At 45.9% G+C, this 17,650-nt stretch overlaps 1 pseudogene; it reads left to right on the top strand.

The window, feature by feature from the left end:
• LOC143640988 (inactive carboxypeptidase-like protein X2) overlaps positions 1-17,650 on the top strand; it is a 156,464-nt pseudogene that overhangs the window by 90,260 nt on the left and 48,554 nt on the right.

Here is a 17,650-nt window from a genome sequence, read left to right as displayed (position 1 = left end):
GCCTTTCCATCTGCTTCTCTCCCTGCCTGCCCACTCCACCCAGCAAGCAACTGGAATCGAGAGGAGAATCAAATGGCAGGAGGCAGCTTGAGCCCGAGAGCTGCACGGAACTCTGGAGATCAAACCAACAAGCATTAATTTGATGCCTGCTGTTTGCCAGATTCTGAGCTAGGGGAGGGAGTGATCCAAGGCTCCTGCCCTGGAGGAGCTCCTGAGATGGAGATCAGGTGCTCGTGGAGAGCTGTGGGATAAGCAGACTCAGAAGAGAGCACTTGGCAGGGTCTAGAAGAGCGGCCAACACAGCGGGCAGGAGTGCCAGGGGGCCTCTAGACCCGGGTGGAGTCAGCCTGCTGCAGCTCTTTGGTGTGTCTGAATGAGGGCAAAGGGACCAGGACTTTGAACTTGATGGCTCTGGCTTCTCAACAGAGGCCCAGAGCAATCCACAGCCTCATCTCGTGAGTAGCTCATCAGTGCAGAGGGGCTTCTCTACCCTGCAACTCCCAGCCCCTGCTCCATAGCTCCCACTTCTAATCACACAAATAAAGACGTCCCACCCCGACCCTCTGGATACAATTCAAGTTTGACAGTGGCCAACAGAGCATACTCAGAGCTGGAATGACAGATAGCTGAGCTGTCTCCCTGCCTGTAGTTTGTTTTCCTACAAAAGAAAAAAAGCAGTTTTGAACTCCAATCCCAATAAGAGAACAAGTCTTGCACCCAGTGCCCTGGGGCCCACCAGTTTCCAGGGCTGATGGCTGGTCTCCCAGAGGCCACCGAAAAGGCTCTGGTGCAGGTGCTAGGTGTCAGTTCCAAGAGCAGAGAATTGTTCAAGGCCATCAGGGGCTTTTCTGGAGGCCCCCAAGAGTGTTGGTTGGGACCCCAGGGCTGGGGGTGCAGGCTGACTTCCTGAGTGACTTGGTTGGGGAACTGGAAGGTCCCTAGGAAACTTTCTGAATCCCCCATTATTTTCTCTGATTCCTTCCGAGTAATACTTGTAAATGTCACTATGGACAGATCCTAGGGATACAATGTGGGTAAATCAGACACAGTTCTTTCTCCCGGGAGCTGCAGTTGAAGTTACACAAGGCAACAGACTAATGAAAAAACTTACCAGTTGGTCAAGTGCTGGGAACAGCCAGAGCTGAGATGGAGACAATAGTGGAGAGCATGGTTAGGCTTTGAGAAAATGGAGTAAAGACAAAGAATTAATTACAAAGTCTCATGAATCAAGGAAATAAATGCTGAGGCCTGGAAAACATATTAGACCAAAATTAGAAAGATTCATGAACACCACACAAAAGAAGCATAACTATCAAGGTTTTAATAGAAACTTTAGTAAATATCAAATGCAATGTCTCTATCCTACTAGCTGGCTGAAAGCCACCCCTCCTTTCCTTCTCCATGGTCCCTGTGCTCACCCCAAGCCACTACCATCCCTCCCATGGATGGTGAGGTGGCCCGCAGACAGGTCTACCTGCACCCTCGATTCCCACTCGAATCCCAGACACTCTGCTCCTGCCCGCCTCCTCCTGGCCTCTCCTTTCTTCTCTCCCTTTTTTCTTCCTCTCCTTCCCCCCTCCTTCCCTTCTTCTGGTCCCTCTTCTAATCTTCTTTTGCTCTCCAGTATTTATCAAAAGCAGCTTGTTTCGTTGATGATTAGCTAATTTATTTATCCCAGCCTCCCCCACACTGGGATGTGAGCTCTGTGAGGCCAAAGACCACCACGGCATGAGGCTTCCTGTCCATCAGCGTGGTCCCTGGAAGGGTCCAGTACCTCTCTTGGCACCAAGCATGTGCTCACTATTTGACGCTGCACATAGGGACCTGGGGGAGGGTATCTGTGACTCTCTGATGGAAACAGTGGAAGAAACATTTTAAAATAATTGTTCATTGATGTCAGTGCTCACAGAGAGCCAGCCCCTGGGCAGGCCTGGGAGCCTGGTTGTGGGATGAAGCTACAGCCTCCAGGCAAACAGGCCTGCAAATGAGGATCACCTCTCCAGGAGGTCAAGGCTACAGGGGAGGGCTGGGGCAGAGAGGGGTGAGGGGAGAGGCCACCTGGTCCTGTCGGGGTAGGAGAGCTCTGCCTCACCAGGTGATGCCAAGAGGGACAGCGTGGGCCTTGGAGTGGGTGACTCCATCTCCCTCCCCTGCATGAGTGATGAAGCACACTGTGAGGACCCTCCCGGGTGATGCTGCTTGCTCTCACTATGGTCAGCCCCAAGTAAATGCATTTTCATGATCTTACAAAGCACAAAAGTTCGAGAAAAAAAGCACAATCTGACTTGAATAATGGTCTCTCTTCCAATTACTGAAAGCTGTGTGGTTTGAAAAGAAAAGAGTTTTCCATTAGGAGGTCTTTAAAAATAGCCATTGTGATTAGAAGCACCTTCTCCATTTCAGCATGAGTGTTAATTACCTTTGCAAATCACTCTGGCCACAGAAGCAGGTGTCCCCACCTGGGCAGCAGCCTCTGGCAAACATTCCAGGCTGAAGGGAGCCCTTCTGGAGTCAGATTACCTAGAAAATATACTCAAACACCTTGCCCAGGTTCCTACAGGTGCCTCTCAGCATGAACCTGCAGGGCAGAGACTCACGAATCCCAGCGGTGACTCCAGACTGATCATAGGCATTTCCCTGGAGAACGAGAGCTGGGCCTCACCAGGGAGGCAGCCTTATGGGAGGGAGTCAGGGTGTCCTCTCTGCACCATCCTGGGCTGCCTTCCCTGCTTCTTGGTCTCAGTGGTTTGGGACCCTGCTTCTCTTCTAGAAAATTCATGAGAGTGGCTTGACTCCTAACCATGGGAGATGCTTCCTGTAGAGACTCCTTATCTTTGGAAGCCTCCCCATATTTCTTTGGAGCCAAGTTAGGGTATTCAGGGTTGCGTGGGCAAGATGTGGTACTTATTTATGGTCCCTTTGTTGGTTCTGTGTCCCACAGTGGGGGATGTGCATTTTGAGATTTATGATGTGGTACAGCTTCTGGATTGAGTTTAAGCTCTGCTCTGTCGTGTCCAGGAGCTCAGGAGGAGCTGCTGGGGCTGACACCACATGTGGTTGGGGTGTTGGGGACGTGCTTTGGCATAGATCCCATAGCTGTCTAAAGGAAGAAAGGCTCCCTACCCGCTGCGTGGGAGGTGCCTGGGTGGATGGGCAGGGGCATGGCTAACTTAACACCAGCCCTGACATAGGTGCAGCGTTTCCAGTTGGGGCAGCCGAGCAGGCCTGAGGGTCCCATTTTACACACCAGGAGACTGAGGCTCCATACACTTAGAGAGGGAGATCAGCACGTGGTCTGCTGGTGTTGGCTGAGGAAGATTTCTGGAGTGAAATGTGCCAGGTTGGGGGTCAGGAAGGGGAGATGGAGGAGAAGTTGTCAAAGGTTGGCTGGAGTTGGTAAGGCCTCTGCTGGCAGTGAGAAGTCAGGGAGCAAGGGTGTGGGGAGCCATGAGGTGGTGTGACCTCACTCCAGTGTTCATGGCTGGTGAGTGACAAGTGGAGAGAGCAGGAAGGCAGGCCTGGCCAGGGCAACCCAGCAGAGACTCGGGGACAGAGCATGAACACTATCCTCAAGGTGGCAGAGAGGCCCTGTAGAGGGAGTCTCCAGATAGAATTTTCTGGAAAGGGCTCCCCAAGGAAATGCACTTTAAATTGAGACATGAAATATGAAAATCATCTTATTCGTGTAACTAATAACTGGAGAGCTTGTTGTGTTTGGAAAAGAAAACAGTGTTTACTGATGTTAATGATTAGGCTGTTCTCATCTTGCTTCCTAAGCTCATCTACTGTTTTGTCCAAAGCTGATTCACTGAGGTGGGGTTTCCATCATGCTGAGACCTTGCAAAGGCCGATAGGAGAGGTGATATCCTCAGAGCCTCCCCAGTAAATCCCAACTTCTGTCACTCAATAGCTGTGCCTGGCAGTTAGCTTAATTTGGCTCTCTTGGCTGTTCAAAAAATTAATTGGTCTGGCACCAGCTTTTGCTTCTTGGAGAATGAGACCTAAAGTTTCAAGTGGCTGTGCCACCTGAGGACACTGCACACTATGAAGTCCTCAGGTCCTAAGTCTCAGGGCTCCCCACTGTGGGACAAGGAAGGGCCACAGCCCAGTCTCACGGGAATACCAGGATCTGTCCCAGCCCCAGAGCAGACTCCACTGATGCCAGGAGGGACCTGAGGCTGGGTGGGGAGAGCAGGGCAGCAGGGCAGGTGGCCTTGGTCCCTGCTGAGATAAAGGCTGGGGAGGAGGCACTCAGAGGGAGTGCAGTCCAGGCAGACCTGGAAAGTCAACTTCTATGTGAACCTTTGTAGAGTATCCACTGCATGCCAAACCCGGAGGGGGGGCGGGGGGGCGTCCCTGGGCAGGATGCAGAGGAGAATCCAATTTTGGACCTCACTCTCAAAATCGTTTTCCCAGACATTCAACCACACTTACTGAGCACCTTCTGAATGTGGTAGAGATGCCTGCTCCCTTGGATGCAGCCATCCATTAGCAGGAACTACTTCAGAGTCCTCTGCCTCCACATGAGATCCATGCACAGGGAGGGAGCTGGGGAGCTCAGGCTCAGAGAGACAGGAGCTTGCCAGCTGCCAGCCCTGGCAGCACTCCACGTGAGAGCAGGAGTCCACTGAGAGAGGAGGGTCCCAGAACACTCCAGGTAGTGACAGGCAGAGAATATAAGGGCATGGTGCAGAGGGTGTCTTCCTCAGGAGGCAGTGACAGCTTGCACCTCATGCTGATGGGACAAACAGGACCGACGGCAGGGGTAAACAGCAGCTGCAAACCCTTGCTGAGTGCTCACCAGGCTCTGTGGGCCAAATGCACCCTTGTTGGAATCCTCACCCCCAGGCCAATGGTGTCAGGAAGTGGGGCCTTTGAGGGATGATTAGATCAAGAGGAAGGCGCCCTTGTGAGTGGGATTCATATCTTTATGAACAGGTGGAGGGAGCTCTTTTGCCTTTTCCACCATATGAGCATACAATGAGAAAGCACCATCTATGAAACGGGCCCTCACCACACGCTGAATCTGCTGATGCCTCCATCATGGACTTCCTGGCCCCCAGAACTGTAAGAATTAAACTGCGGCTGTTTATAAGCCACAGAATCTATAGTATTTTGTTTGGTGGACCAAACAGAATAAGACAGTATATGGCAAGTTTTATGCTACCTGTTATGCACATTATCTCATTAAAATCTCACCATCATTCTCTATGAGGTTGTCATGGGGTCATGTCACCTGGCAGTCATACCTGCTTCAGGTTGTGCAGCTGGCAGGGTGGAGTCAGGATGGGAGGCCTCATGCCCACACTGAGCTGATGGCCTGTCACCTGCCTGTACATGTCCTCAAATAGGCCACTGCTGGTTCAGTTACCTCCATGCAGAATTTGTTTCTTTATTAAATTATAACATTTAAACACACTCCATAACATTTAACACCCTCATGCACCTTTGTGATAGAACACTCAAACAATAAGGACAAAAATGCTTTCTATCTTATCCACTGGGGTTTGAAAAGCTTAGTGTTATGGCTTGGATATGAGGTATCCCCCAAAGCTCACATGGAAATCAGGAATGTTCAGAGGTGACATGATTAGATTATGAGAGTTGTGACCTAATCAGTGGATTGATCCATTTGCTGCATTAATAAGTCTGGATGGATTTCTGGGTGGTAGCCACAGACAGGTGGGGCAGGGCTGGAGGAAGCAGGTCCCTAGGGGAGAACCACGGGGGTTACGTTTAGGACCTGGCTCCATGGGCACTCTCTCTCTGCTTCCTCTGTGACACTCCTCCACCACGATGTCCTGCCTCATGTCAGGCCCAGAGTGATGTAGTCTGCTGACCAGAGATTGATCCCCAAATAGTTTTCCTCCTCTTAGCTGTTCTGGTCAGGTGTTTTGGTCACAGCAATGAGAAGCTGACAAACACACTTAGATTTGAAAAAGTGGTAAGAATTTTACCCAGACTGTGGCAAAGGTTGCCAGTGTAAGTTGCATACCCAGAGCATCAGGTCTTGGACTTGGAACATTAATCTTCTTAGAAATGGAGTCTTAGTGACAGAGTTTATCAACCCATGTGACAACTTACCTTCGTTTGCATCTGGAGGGATTAAAGAGCTTGGGTGGAAGGAAAACAATGTCCGTGCTGCTCCAAGCTCCCACCTTTGATGCCTGGTTCCCTCAAAGCAGGCTAGAGCTCAGCGAGTGATCTACAACATGGGGGCAAGACCTCGGTGAAATCCAGGTTCAAAGAAATGATGTTAAGACTTTTAAAAAAATGTTTTTCCTGACTGTGCCCCTGAGGATAGAAGTAATTGGGTGTAATGAACTATTGTGTCTCTCCTTTTGGTAATAGTAGCTCCGCTATTGGGAAATCTAATTTTCTTACTGAATGGGGCATTTATGTAACATAGTCCTTGGATGGTAGGGGGTCATTTTACACCTGCTTCTAATCCGTACATTTGCTTGCTTATCTGTCATGTATCTCATTCCCTTGAGGCCATCAGAAAGTGTGGAAGAATAAAAGGTTAATCCACTTTTCCCAATAATTAATTTGGGCTGACTCTGGAAGATATTGCCATAAAAATGATTGGCTTATTCAATTCAGTGGAAAAGAAAAAAAAAACAGTTATGTTGATTGACATAAGTTTTATGTTATCGAATGACAACATGTAGAAATTATTTAGTGATGTGTGTCCTGAGTTAATGTAATATTCAAATAAATCCCTATCAGCACAAACATTTAATGGAAAAAATTTTTCTCAGGTATATTTTTTCATTTTCATTGAGCTCATGATCTCTGACATTTTCTTTTATTCAAGGATAGTCATTTTTTTGGGGGGAGGGGCGGGTACAGGGATTGAACTCAACCACTGAGCCACATCCCCACTCCTATTTTGTACTTTATTTAGAGACAGGGTCTCACTGAATTGCTTAACACCTTGACATTGCTGAGGCTGTCTTTGACCTTGCAATCTTCCTGCCTCAGCCTCCAGAGCAGCTGGGATTTCAGGCATGTGCCACCACATCCAGCAAGGATAAGGGGACACAATTTTGCAGTCCCCCTTCAGATACTGTGGAAGTTCACGTCCCTTATATAAAAGGGTATCATATTTGCATAGGACTCATGCACAACCTCCTGAATACTAGGTTATTTATACCTAATACATCATAAATGCTCTGCAAACAGTTGTGATACCATATTGTTTAGAGAATGCTGCAAACAAAAAGCATGTACATGTTCAATATAGATGCAATTGTTTTTCTTTCCAAATATTTTTTGATCTGAGGTTGGTTGAATCTGTGGATATGGAGCCTGCAGATGCAGAAGGGCAGTGGTCAGCATTCAGTGGTGACAAATGTGAATGTTGGGATTCATCAAGGGACACACATGTGCTTTCCAGATGGGACACTTTTTTTTTTTTAAGTCGTAGATGGATACAGTACTTTACTTTATTTATTTATTTTTATGTGGTGCTGAGGATTGAACCCGGTGCCTCATACATGTGAAGCAAGTGCTCCACCACTGAGGCCCAGCCCAGCCCTGGATGGGACACTCTTGCAGCCTCACCAGCAGTGCTCCTCCTGTCCCACATCATCTCTAGCACTTGATGCCATCCAGTTTGTGATGCTTGCCCAGCTGGTAGCTGTCAGATGACATTTCTTCATTCAAATATGCCTTTCTCTGGCTCCTAAGTGCGTCTCATTTTCAGGGATCAAACTTCAGTTTTCTCTTCTGCCTGGGCCTTTGCCCATTTTTCTACTGGGATTCCCCTTTCTCTTCCTTATGGATCACAGACATTCACTTTTTATAGAGATTTTATTTAAGAAGTTCGTCTCCATCTGTAGGATGCAAAAACATTTTCCTTTTTATCTTATGTTTCCCATTTTCATGTTTAATTCTTCAGACCATCTGGAGTCCCCTTTCTGTGTGGTGTGAGGTAAGGATCCAGTGTCACTTCTCTATGTGGAATTGGGTTTTCTCCTGGCCACAGAGTAAAGAATCACCTTGACCTGTCATGTTCTCACATAATGAATGTATCATCCCCAAATACGCCACAGAAGTCGGCATGTGGTTCTCTCTTCACATACATTAGACCGTGGCCTATTTTTGAGCAAAAACCTTCCTTTCATCTTCTCTTCCTGCCTTCCTTTCCCTTCTCCTCCTCATTTCCTCTCCCCCTCTTTCTTTCTCCTTCTTTATATTTTTGAATATGGCTTTGTGATGTGGCTTAACTTCTAGGTGGGTAAATCAACACTATTTAAGCTGTTTGAGGACACTTTCCTTCCTTATGCATTTTAGAGTTCCTTAAAAAACTGGAATTTTGATTGCATATACTTTATTTATTCTTATGATTAATTTATTCACAGATCAATTTGTTGGGGAGGAACTGAATCTGTATCTTGCCAAGTTGTCCTACATGAGAGCAAGGGTATCTTGCTTTTTTGTTCAATAAATTTTCTATGACTTTGACTAAAGTTTCAAAATTGCCTTGTTATAGGATTCTTGCTTTCTTCTGTATTCTTGGCTAATAAATTCCAAATAATTCATAGGTTAGCTGATATTATAAATGATTCTATGTTGTATTACATTTTCTGGTTGGTTATTACTAGTATAGAGTAATGGAATTGATTTTTTAATGTTCATATTTGATCAAACAATCTTGTAAAACTAAGTCTTATTTTGTCTGATATTTCTGTTGGTTTTTCCTGATTGTTTAACCTGTAAAATAAATATATTTTTATTTTCTTCTGAAATTTACATTTTTTTGGTATCTTTTTCTTTCCCTATGAGCTTTGGCCATAATGTACAGGATCAAGAAATGATATCCCAGCCTTAAATCAGGTCTTCCAGAGAGTTTATCTAAACTTGTTCAACTAATTATTATGTTTGCTATAAATTTTTATTTTATAACCTTATCAAGAGTTTCCTTTCATTTATAGTTTGCTAAAAGTTTCTTTTCAAGAGAGATGTTGGAGTTTATAAAAAATGCTTTCTTTTGATCTATTGATATGATGAATTACATGGATGTTCTATGGTTGAACCATCCTTGTATTTCTAAAATAAAGCCTATATGATTATATCTTAATTTTAAAAAAAATTAGTTGTTAGTTAATATTTGACTTAGACATTTTTGCATCTATGTTTAAAACAAAATAAACCTATTTGATTATTTTTTGACATTTTCATTCTCTGGTTTTAGTATTAAGGTCACATTAGCCTAATAAAATGATAAGATAATAGGTTTCACTCTTCCATTCTGGGGAAAAAAAAACATATCTTTTTTAAGCTTGGCAAATTCACCTGAAAAACTACTTAGAATTTTTTTTTTTTTGCAGAGTTGACTGACTCCCATTTCAATTCCTTTAATATTATTCTGTTTGGGTTCTCTCTTCTCATGTCAAACCTAGCATTTTTTTTCTGGGAATTTATTAGACTTTCAAATTTGTTAGGTTCACAATGCTTTGAATCTTTTTAGTTTCCCTCTGTCTGGCTCAGTGGGTGGTTGGTGTGGAGAGAGCAGAGAGGCCCCACTGCAGAGTCTCCACGAGGACCCCTGTTGGGGTTTTGTTTACCATGGACTATAGGCCTGGCTGTTCTTGGCTCTCCAGATGGGTATACCAGTAGCACTTGCTGATGCGGTTCAGAGCCGTGACCCTGGCACAGGGGATAAAGGGTAAGGTGCTTGAGCTTCAGGCCTTCCTGACCCTTTCTTCTGGTTCTGGGCTGGAACATAGTTGTTCCATGCATGTGGAGATGATGGGCTGGAGAGAGGGTGGTATCTTCCTAAGGCTTGTGTCTTGGCTTCTCACCTGGAGTTCCTCTTCATGAAAATGGAGACTCCAAAAGGGTTATTGCTTCTTTTCTCTTGGGCTTTGTGCATTCAGTGACAACAGAAACAGCCCCAGAATTTTTAACTTGGAGGGACTTAAACCTTAAGAAATCTTATTGAAAGGAGGAGCTAGAGAAATGCTGGGGTCTAAAGCCACCCCAACTGGTGACCACCGTGGAGGGCTCATGCTCCACCTGCACTCAGCTGCTCTGCCCGAATGCATCTCGGGCCATGTGTGGGCAGGCACTCCCTTGGCCTGAGGCTGCAGCATACATGGTGGAACAGAGGTTCTGGACCCAAACAGTTGGAGGTTCATTCAACTCTGTGACTTGTTATTTAGGTGTCCTTCAACAAGTGACTTAACTATTCTAGTTTCTTCAGCTGCAAGACAGAGGAGACTTATTTCTCCTCTCTTAGTGCTTTGGGAGGAGTATATCAACCAGCAGAGACCAGCAGGAAAGAGTGGCACACACAGATGACCAAAGCTCAGAGGTGTGGGCAGGGATGAGGGGACACGTGAAGGATACTGAGGTACCAGAACCTAGTTGTTGCAGGCTCAGGCCTGCAGGAAGTCATTACCACCCACAAGCTTCCAAAACTGGGGCTGAGAAAGAGGACTCCAGGATAGTGAATAAATGCAGCCACCAGCAGGTCCCCAGGGGCAGGGATGGGAAAGGGTTGGGGTCAAGGGGAAGAAGTACTCAAACCTCCTCTCCTTTCTCTCATCTTCCTACCTCCTGGTGGCACCTCCCATTGGCCAATGCCAATCAGAAACCAGAGGACACTGGACCTCAGGCCTCAAGGGGGTGCCTCCAGTATACAGGAGCGCAAGAGGGTTGCAGACCCAGGGGTGCACACAGGAAAGCCAACACAGAGGTGAAACATCATTGCTGCTGTAAATAACCCTGCACACAGTAGGTGAACAAGAAATTCTGGATTTCCTAGGATGCCCAGCAGGCTCTGGCTCTTCTGAGTTGAGCATCTCCCCACATGTCTGTTGGGGTGGTTTCTTAACTTTCATAACAGTGTCTTCTTGTTTACAAATGGACTAGCTCATGCCCAAGCAAGTCTCCCCAGAGGTCAAAGTGAAAATGAAATCACAGAGTAGAGGCAATGGTGGGGAGAGGAGCTGAGGTGCAAGTGGGACCCATGAACTAAGAATAAGGCTTGTCAAAGATGCCAACTCCACAGGGCATGGGAGTAAGAACAAACACACCCAAGATTAAATATGAAGTGGGTAATTATGTAGCAATGAGATTGAGGATATTACAAAGGACGCTGCCATTTAAATCACCATATCTCAACATAGTAATGAATGGGAAAACCCTCCAGCTTCATAATTATAATCATAGTTGCCATAACAACTTGATATCTCTCTCTAAGCATCCATCTCCAGACCGTATTTTTAGAAATGGCTGTGCCTGAGTATGTATTTTTCTTTATATAGAAGCTAATTTTTCAAATTACTGATCTTTCAAAAAATTCCATTTTCGTTCTCTCTCTGAAAGTGTAAAGCTTCGGGGATAATTAGGGAAATGAGCAGGTGCAAAAGTCCGTTATGAAAAATGCTAGGAAAGTATTGATGTCTTGGCAATATTTGTTTCAACAGAATGTTCCTTGGACCTGCACAGGCTCTTGTTCCTTGTCAAGCAGCTTAACATAAATCTCCTCTGTGGGGCTCATAAATATTTGAACAATTATTAGCTGTTTAAGGTGTTTGAGGATTGTTTGACAAGCACAGATTTATGTTGTATTACAGAAACTGGCTTAACAGCATCCTGAGTCTGAGGGATTGGATTATAAATGCCTTCTATTTTTTTGCCAGAGTTTGAGGTTCTATTTCTATATCTTTTTTTCTTTGGGAGGAAACTCGAGAAAAGAACACGGAAAAAAAATAAGATATTTCCTCCATCCTCTCGAAGTGGAGAAATTCTATTTGGTTGATCTTAAATAGATAATGTCAGGTTTTCTCTTTGTTATAGTCTTAGTGACTGCCACATTTATCTTTTATAAAACTTACTCTGTTAGGTGCATTAATTCTTTAAGGTAAAGAAATGATGCACATAACTTCATCACCTTGAGAAAATTACATTAATCCTCAGTTAATTTGCTGCTATAGTAGAATGAATCTTACAGTGTTAAATCATACATTTAAGAATCAAACTTTTTATTTCAACAACTCTCAATTAAAATTTCTCCTAAATTTTTCAAGTGTTTCCCTGTATGATTAACCAGAAAGGGACAAATGTGCTCTCTTCCTGGTTCCTCAGAGGCATCTTATAAATATTGCATGTTGCAGTGTGGCACAATTTGGTGACATCTCTGAGCCTGGTACCTCCTCTTTCACTAAATTCTCCCAGGTGCTTGTCCTTTAAGTTCAGAAATTGATTTTAAGGAGGTAGCTGTCACCTTGCAATGAGTCATCTTCAGGCAGGGCTCTCCATTCCCCTGACTCTGAATTGCATTTAATTGACTGGTGTCTTCAGAAAGAACTGAGATTGGCAGCGGAGGCAAAATCTCCTAGCTAGCAAACCAGGAACCTTAAATTTAATTGCGAATCCTGTTCAGTAGATGTTGATTTAATAGCTGAGGATAGCTCTTCCATCCAGGCTTCTGGGATTCCATATAGTAAACATCTCAAGCCACAGGGCAGCTCTGTGCTAGTTGACTTTGCCTTAGGCCAGGATTATACAACCTTGGCCTCCTGGACATTTAGGCCAGGCTGTTTAGCACGGTGGCAGTTTTCCTGTGCACTGTAGGATGTGACTGTGGAATGTCCAACAAGCATCCCCGGCTTCTACCCAGTGGAGGCAGGGACACCCCCACTCCCAGTAGGGACAGTCAAAAATGATTCCAGACATTTCCAAACACCCCAGAGGGGCAGCATTGGACTCCTGTGAAGGACTTTAATGTTATGGGTCTCCTTTTTCTTCAAGTTCTGTATAATTCTGTTCTGGGTGTTTGAAGTTGTAGAAAATATGACAGAAGTTAACTGAAATTAGTTGCAGAATTCCCTGGAATTTTGTGAAACTTGAGAAAATTCATAAACCATCCACATTTCCACATTTTGCCAGGGCTAACTGAATTACACTGCTTTAAATATTTTGATAAGTAATGTTTATGGAGTACAAACTCTGAGCTCACCCTATGTGCCAGACCCAGTTGTAAACACAACCAACATCCTCAGGGAAAAATGATCATTGCTTCCATACTGACAGAGGGAGAAACCAAGGCTCAAGTTGGGGCCCACTGCATTTCAGTGGCCAAGTTAGGATTCCTGGCCGGCCAGGTAGGGGGACCTCAGAACCAGAGCTCTGTGTGATGGCTAATTTGAAGATGGCAGTATGAGTAGACTAATTCATCTGCCAACCAGAGGACAGGGCTTCACACATTGCTCATTTTTATGTCCCTGTTCCCTGGACCAATAATTGACATATGGCAGAGGCATAGTGAAGGTTTGCTTTGCTAAATGAATGGGACCATTCTAAACTGCAGTCTCGCCTGTGGTTGATGAGGAAAGGGGAGTCACAACAAACAGTAAGTGCATGTTAGGGCTTCATGAGAGGAGCTGAGTTGTGATATTGTAGGTCATTAATGTGTTGCAAATCTCTGTCATTAGCAGGGTAATTACCTTCCAGTGCAGAAAGGAAGCAGGGGCATAATTACAGCCCTCCGGCTGGATTCTGGGCCTCCTTGCTGGATGGCGGGCTGGGAGCTGAGATGCTGTGCTGAGTAGAGGCCCCACCACTTCCTAAGAATTAGCATGTCACCAGTACACGGGAGCATTTGTGACACACACGTGATAAGAGCAGACTTTCTCTGACGGTTCTCAAAGGCAGAACCTGCAGCCCCTCGGGGTCCTCACAGACGTCTCCAAGGCCATCTGGTTATGGAGAGTGTGGGTTTCTGTTGACAAGCAGCTTCTGACGCTGGCCCTCATGTGAGGCGTCAGTGCTGTGTTTGTACTCCAGCATTTGCCCTCAGAGTTCACGGAGGTGGGTGTCAGGGTGGCCTGGGACTGCGCAGGCCACAGGGTGGTCCTGATACAAAGCCTCTGTTGGTTCGCAGGAACCCTTTGGCCATGATGTCACTGTACGGTGAACTGCACCTTCCTGATGCCCATTAAAAGTCAGGCCCTGTGCAGAATTGGAGTCGAGGCAGGGAGCGTGAGCTGACCTGCCATTCTCTGTCCAGACATCTCATTCATTAGGTCCTTGAGAAACAGCCATGGAGAAGCAGAGTCAATGCAGAATGGTCTGGTAAACCCAGATGCTTCTTTTGGCTTCAATGTCCTTATTTATTTATTTATTTTGGTCAAGGTCTCATGTCTTCAAATGGTAACACTGCTGGCAAATTTTCAGAACAGAAACTTCACCTGCCTTGGAAATTCAGAGCCAAAGATTTTTTGGTAATAATAGTAACAGATACTGAGCACATCAAATAAGTCAGACACTACCAGACAGATTTTTTACTCGGTAAACAACCTCAGCACCCAGCTCAGCACCCAGTTCAAGTACCCCCTCACCTTGGGGCTTTCTGTATGGTCTCCCGAGATTTGTCGTGCTACCCTTAAGCTTCATGGGAGTTTGTCCATATTCCTGGAATAGCACTTGTCCTGCTGGGTTCTGATTTATGTTTTCATAACGTCTTCCTTCCTGCCTGGATGGTGAAATTTTGAGATGGAATGATTCACCTTTGATTCCCCAGCACCTGGCGTGTGTGGGCTGGGGTGTGGGAGACATTTTTTGTGTGTTGGATGAATGAGTAATAGGAGAACTCATTAAATTTCATCTTTCACACTGGGCAAGAAGAGGACATACCACATTGAGATAGTTCCAACTTGTTAGTACAGAGCAACTCCCTTTTGTGACTTAGAAAGAGGATTTGAGGGCACAATCGCTGTTTTCCTTTATCCCCTTGATAATTTTCTCCTATCTCACCTTCCTCCTCTCAGCCTCAGGAAAATGTTTGTCTTACTGTTCTTCAGTTAAGGTCTTTCTGAAACACACCCTTCTTTTCTTTCCAGGCAGGCATTAATGAAAATGATTTTTACGACGGTGCATGGTGCGCAGGTAGGAATGACCTTCATCAGTGGATTGAAGTGGACTCCAGGCACCTGACCAGGTTCACGGGGGGTCATCACGCAGGGACGGAACTCACTCTGGCTGTAAGTGGCCTGCATCTGTGCTTTTGGGGCTCTGTGTCCTCAGTCTAGTGTTGGAGGGTTTCGACAGATGGGAGGCTGGAGCAAGATATCTGGCAACGGGTAATGCAAAAATAGAAAATCGAAATGTGGACTGGATCAAAGGTTCATCTCCTAGAAAGACACCTTCCTACGTACAGCAGGGAGCAGGATCCACTTGGAAGGTAGGATAAAGTAGGCAAAAGTACAATCCAAACAAAGCTGTAGGCAAGTGGCTGCCATCTTGGATCCATGGCACAATCCAGACAGGTGCACAAGCACAGGCCTAGGTGGGAACTCTGGACAAGCAGTGAGCTTGTCCTGGGCTGGAGGGTATGAACCATTCACACTCTGAGAAGAAGGGCCAGAAGCCTTGACAGCTTCCTAAGTGAAGGAATACTCGAGAAGTTGTACCAGTGACCTGGTCTGAGGTCTGGTCTGAGATGCAAGGCCATTTCTCAGAATTGAGTGTGGGGTCGAGCTGGGGCAATATGAGTGTGACTTGATGGTACTTCCTAGAGGAACAGCCCCTGAGAGCCCCATCCCATGGCATGTGCCTCCAGGGGAGCTGTGTTCAGCTTAGAGAGGGGGGAATGCTGACACACACTGCATGTGGATGGACCTGGGGCTCTTGTACTAGGTCCAATCAGTGAGTCACCAAGAGCAACAGCTATGCGTTCCTCTTCCACAAGGACCCAGCGTAGTGGGATGCGTGGAGTCAGAAGTGGACTATGGCTTCCAGGGGCTGGCAGTGGGGTTGGAAGCTGAGTGTACAGTGTTTCATGTGGGGAGGGTGAAATGGCAACGGTTGCAAATCACTGGGACCATACTTAGTGCCACAGTCTCCACACTTGAAAGGGGTTAAGATGATCCATTTTGTGTCATGTATATTTTATGACAACAAACAACAGACACATATGAAACCATCCACCTTCCCCTCGGCCCAGCCCTGGGCTAATTGTGGAGGTGGAAGTGCAGCTGACACTTCAGGAGACCTCCTGTGTCACCACCCTGTGAACAGGGCATACAGGGACCTGGGCATGCTGGCCTGGGAAGGACTTCCACACTTGCTGAATTTGAATGAGCATGCTTCTGGTTCCTCTAACCTTGGGCCCGTGCTGAACGCCAAGGACACAGATACCCACATGGTGACACTGTGACTGGTCGTGACCCTCTACCAAGGCCCCCCTGGCTGAAGTGTCCTCCCCCTCACACATACCTGCAGCCCTCTCCAGTTCCATTTCTTGGCATCCTTCAATATTTATGAATTACCTGTTGGCAACCAGGTGAGATCAGTGTGTAACTTGCCAGTGAGATTAATTTCTGGAGAGGTCGACGTTAATAATAACCCAGGATAAAAGAGCTGAACCTGGTCTCTGTACTCACATTTAACCACCTGTCATTGTCCCTGCAAAGGGGACATTGTATCACACAGTGACAATTGTCAGGCCATGACTCATCACCTGTTTTCCTCTCAATTTCTTTTTATTATTCAGAGGATGTTGTAGCATCTCGCAGCATTTTAAAACATTATCCTGGATCCCACTGTCATTATGCAGACAGATTTTTTTTTACATATGGCCTTCATATTGCGTATCCAGTGGTGTTATTTTTAACTTAATATCTCGGTAACGTGTTTCATGCTGTGACTGTGGCTTCATAATGATCATTGTTAATGGCCTATAATTTACTCAGCCATGCCTTTTCTGCTGTCACATAGCACATTGCACTTTTCTTCATTTAAATTATTTCCTTCAAATGAATTTCCAGAGCGGGAATCATTCGTGCCCTTGGACAGCATTTGGTGACATATCTGTGTTGCCTTGCGGACGCGTCTCCTTTACTCAGCTTTGCAGTGGCTCTTTGAGCGTGTGCCTGGGTGCCGGCTTTTGTTCTGCAGCTTGCCTTCTGCTCTCCTCAGTGGCTTACTGCCATGATAATTGTCTTTACTGTTTAGATTCTGAAAGATGGGAGTCTTCAAAGGGGGAGGGGGCACGGAAGTTGGATTGCTCAGGGAAAATGAAGATTCAGATGCAAAGAGTGGTTTGAGATTCTCCAAAGGGATGAGGCAGAGATTTTTACCTTCATGCATAGATATTAACCTGTCTGGCCTCTGTCATTGGAGATCCATGCAGTCCGTTCATTGGATTAGGAAATAAGAGTAAGGTAGGAATGTTGCTCATGTTCCATTTCAATTGGAGGCACCAGAGGGCCTGGGGAGAGCAAGGCAGGCGGTGAGGGAGCATTATCTCTCTTGTTTGGCCAGGACAGAAACATTTAATGGGGAAGGCAAGGCATAGAATTCATAGAATTTCTTTTCAGAGTTAGATTTTTAAAAGTGTCTAAATGTATTTCAAGTTGAATTATTATTCAGGGATGATGGAAAGAAGAAACCTGATGTGTCCCAGTGTGTCTTACCTCATGGAATGGCTGCCTCCACCCAGGACTGCCGCAGTGGGCACGGGTACATTGTGGTACTCAGCTCTTTTCTCCTGGAAGCATGAATAATGTCAGAGGCAACAGGACTACCCAGCGGGACGAGAAAGCACGTCAATAAAAGACATTGTTAAATACTGACAGTGAGAAGAGAGCTGTTGTTCCTCTAACCCCCACGTCCTGTCCCCACTCTGCCCTTGGCA

The sequence above is a fragment of the Callospermophilus lateralis genome, unplaced genomic scaffold (assembly GCF_048772815.1).
Source record: "Callospermophilus lateralis isolate mCalLat2 unplaced genomic scaffold, mCalLat2.hap1 Scaffold_82, whole genome shotgun sequence".
NCBI lineage: Eukaryota > Metazoa > Chordata > Mammalia > Rodentia > Sciuridae > Callospermophilus > Callospermophilus lateralis.
This window is presented reverse-complemented; position numbering and strand designations above follow the sequence as displayed.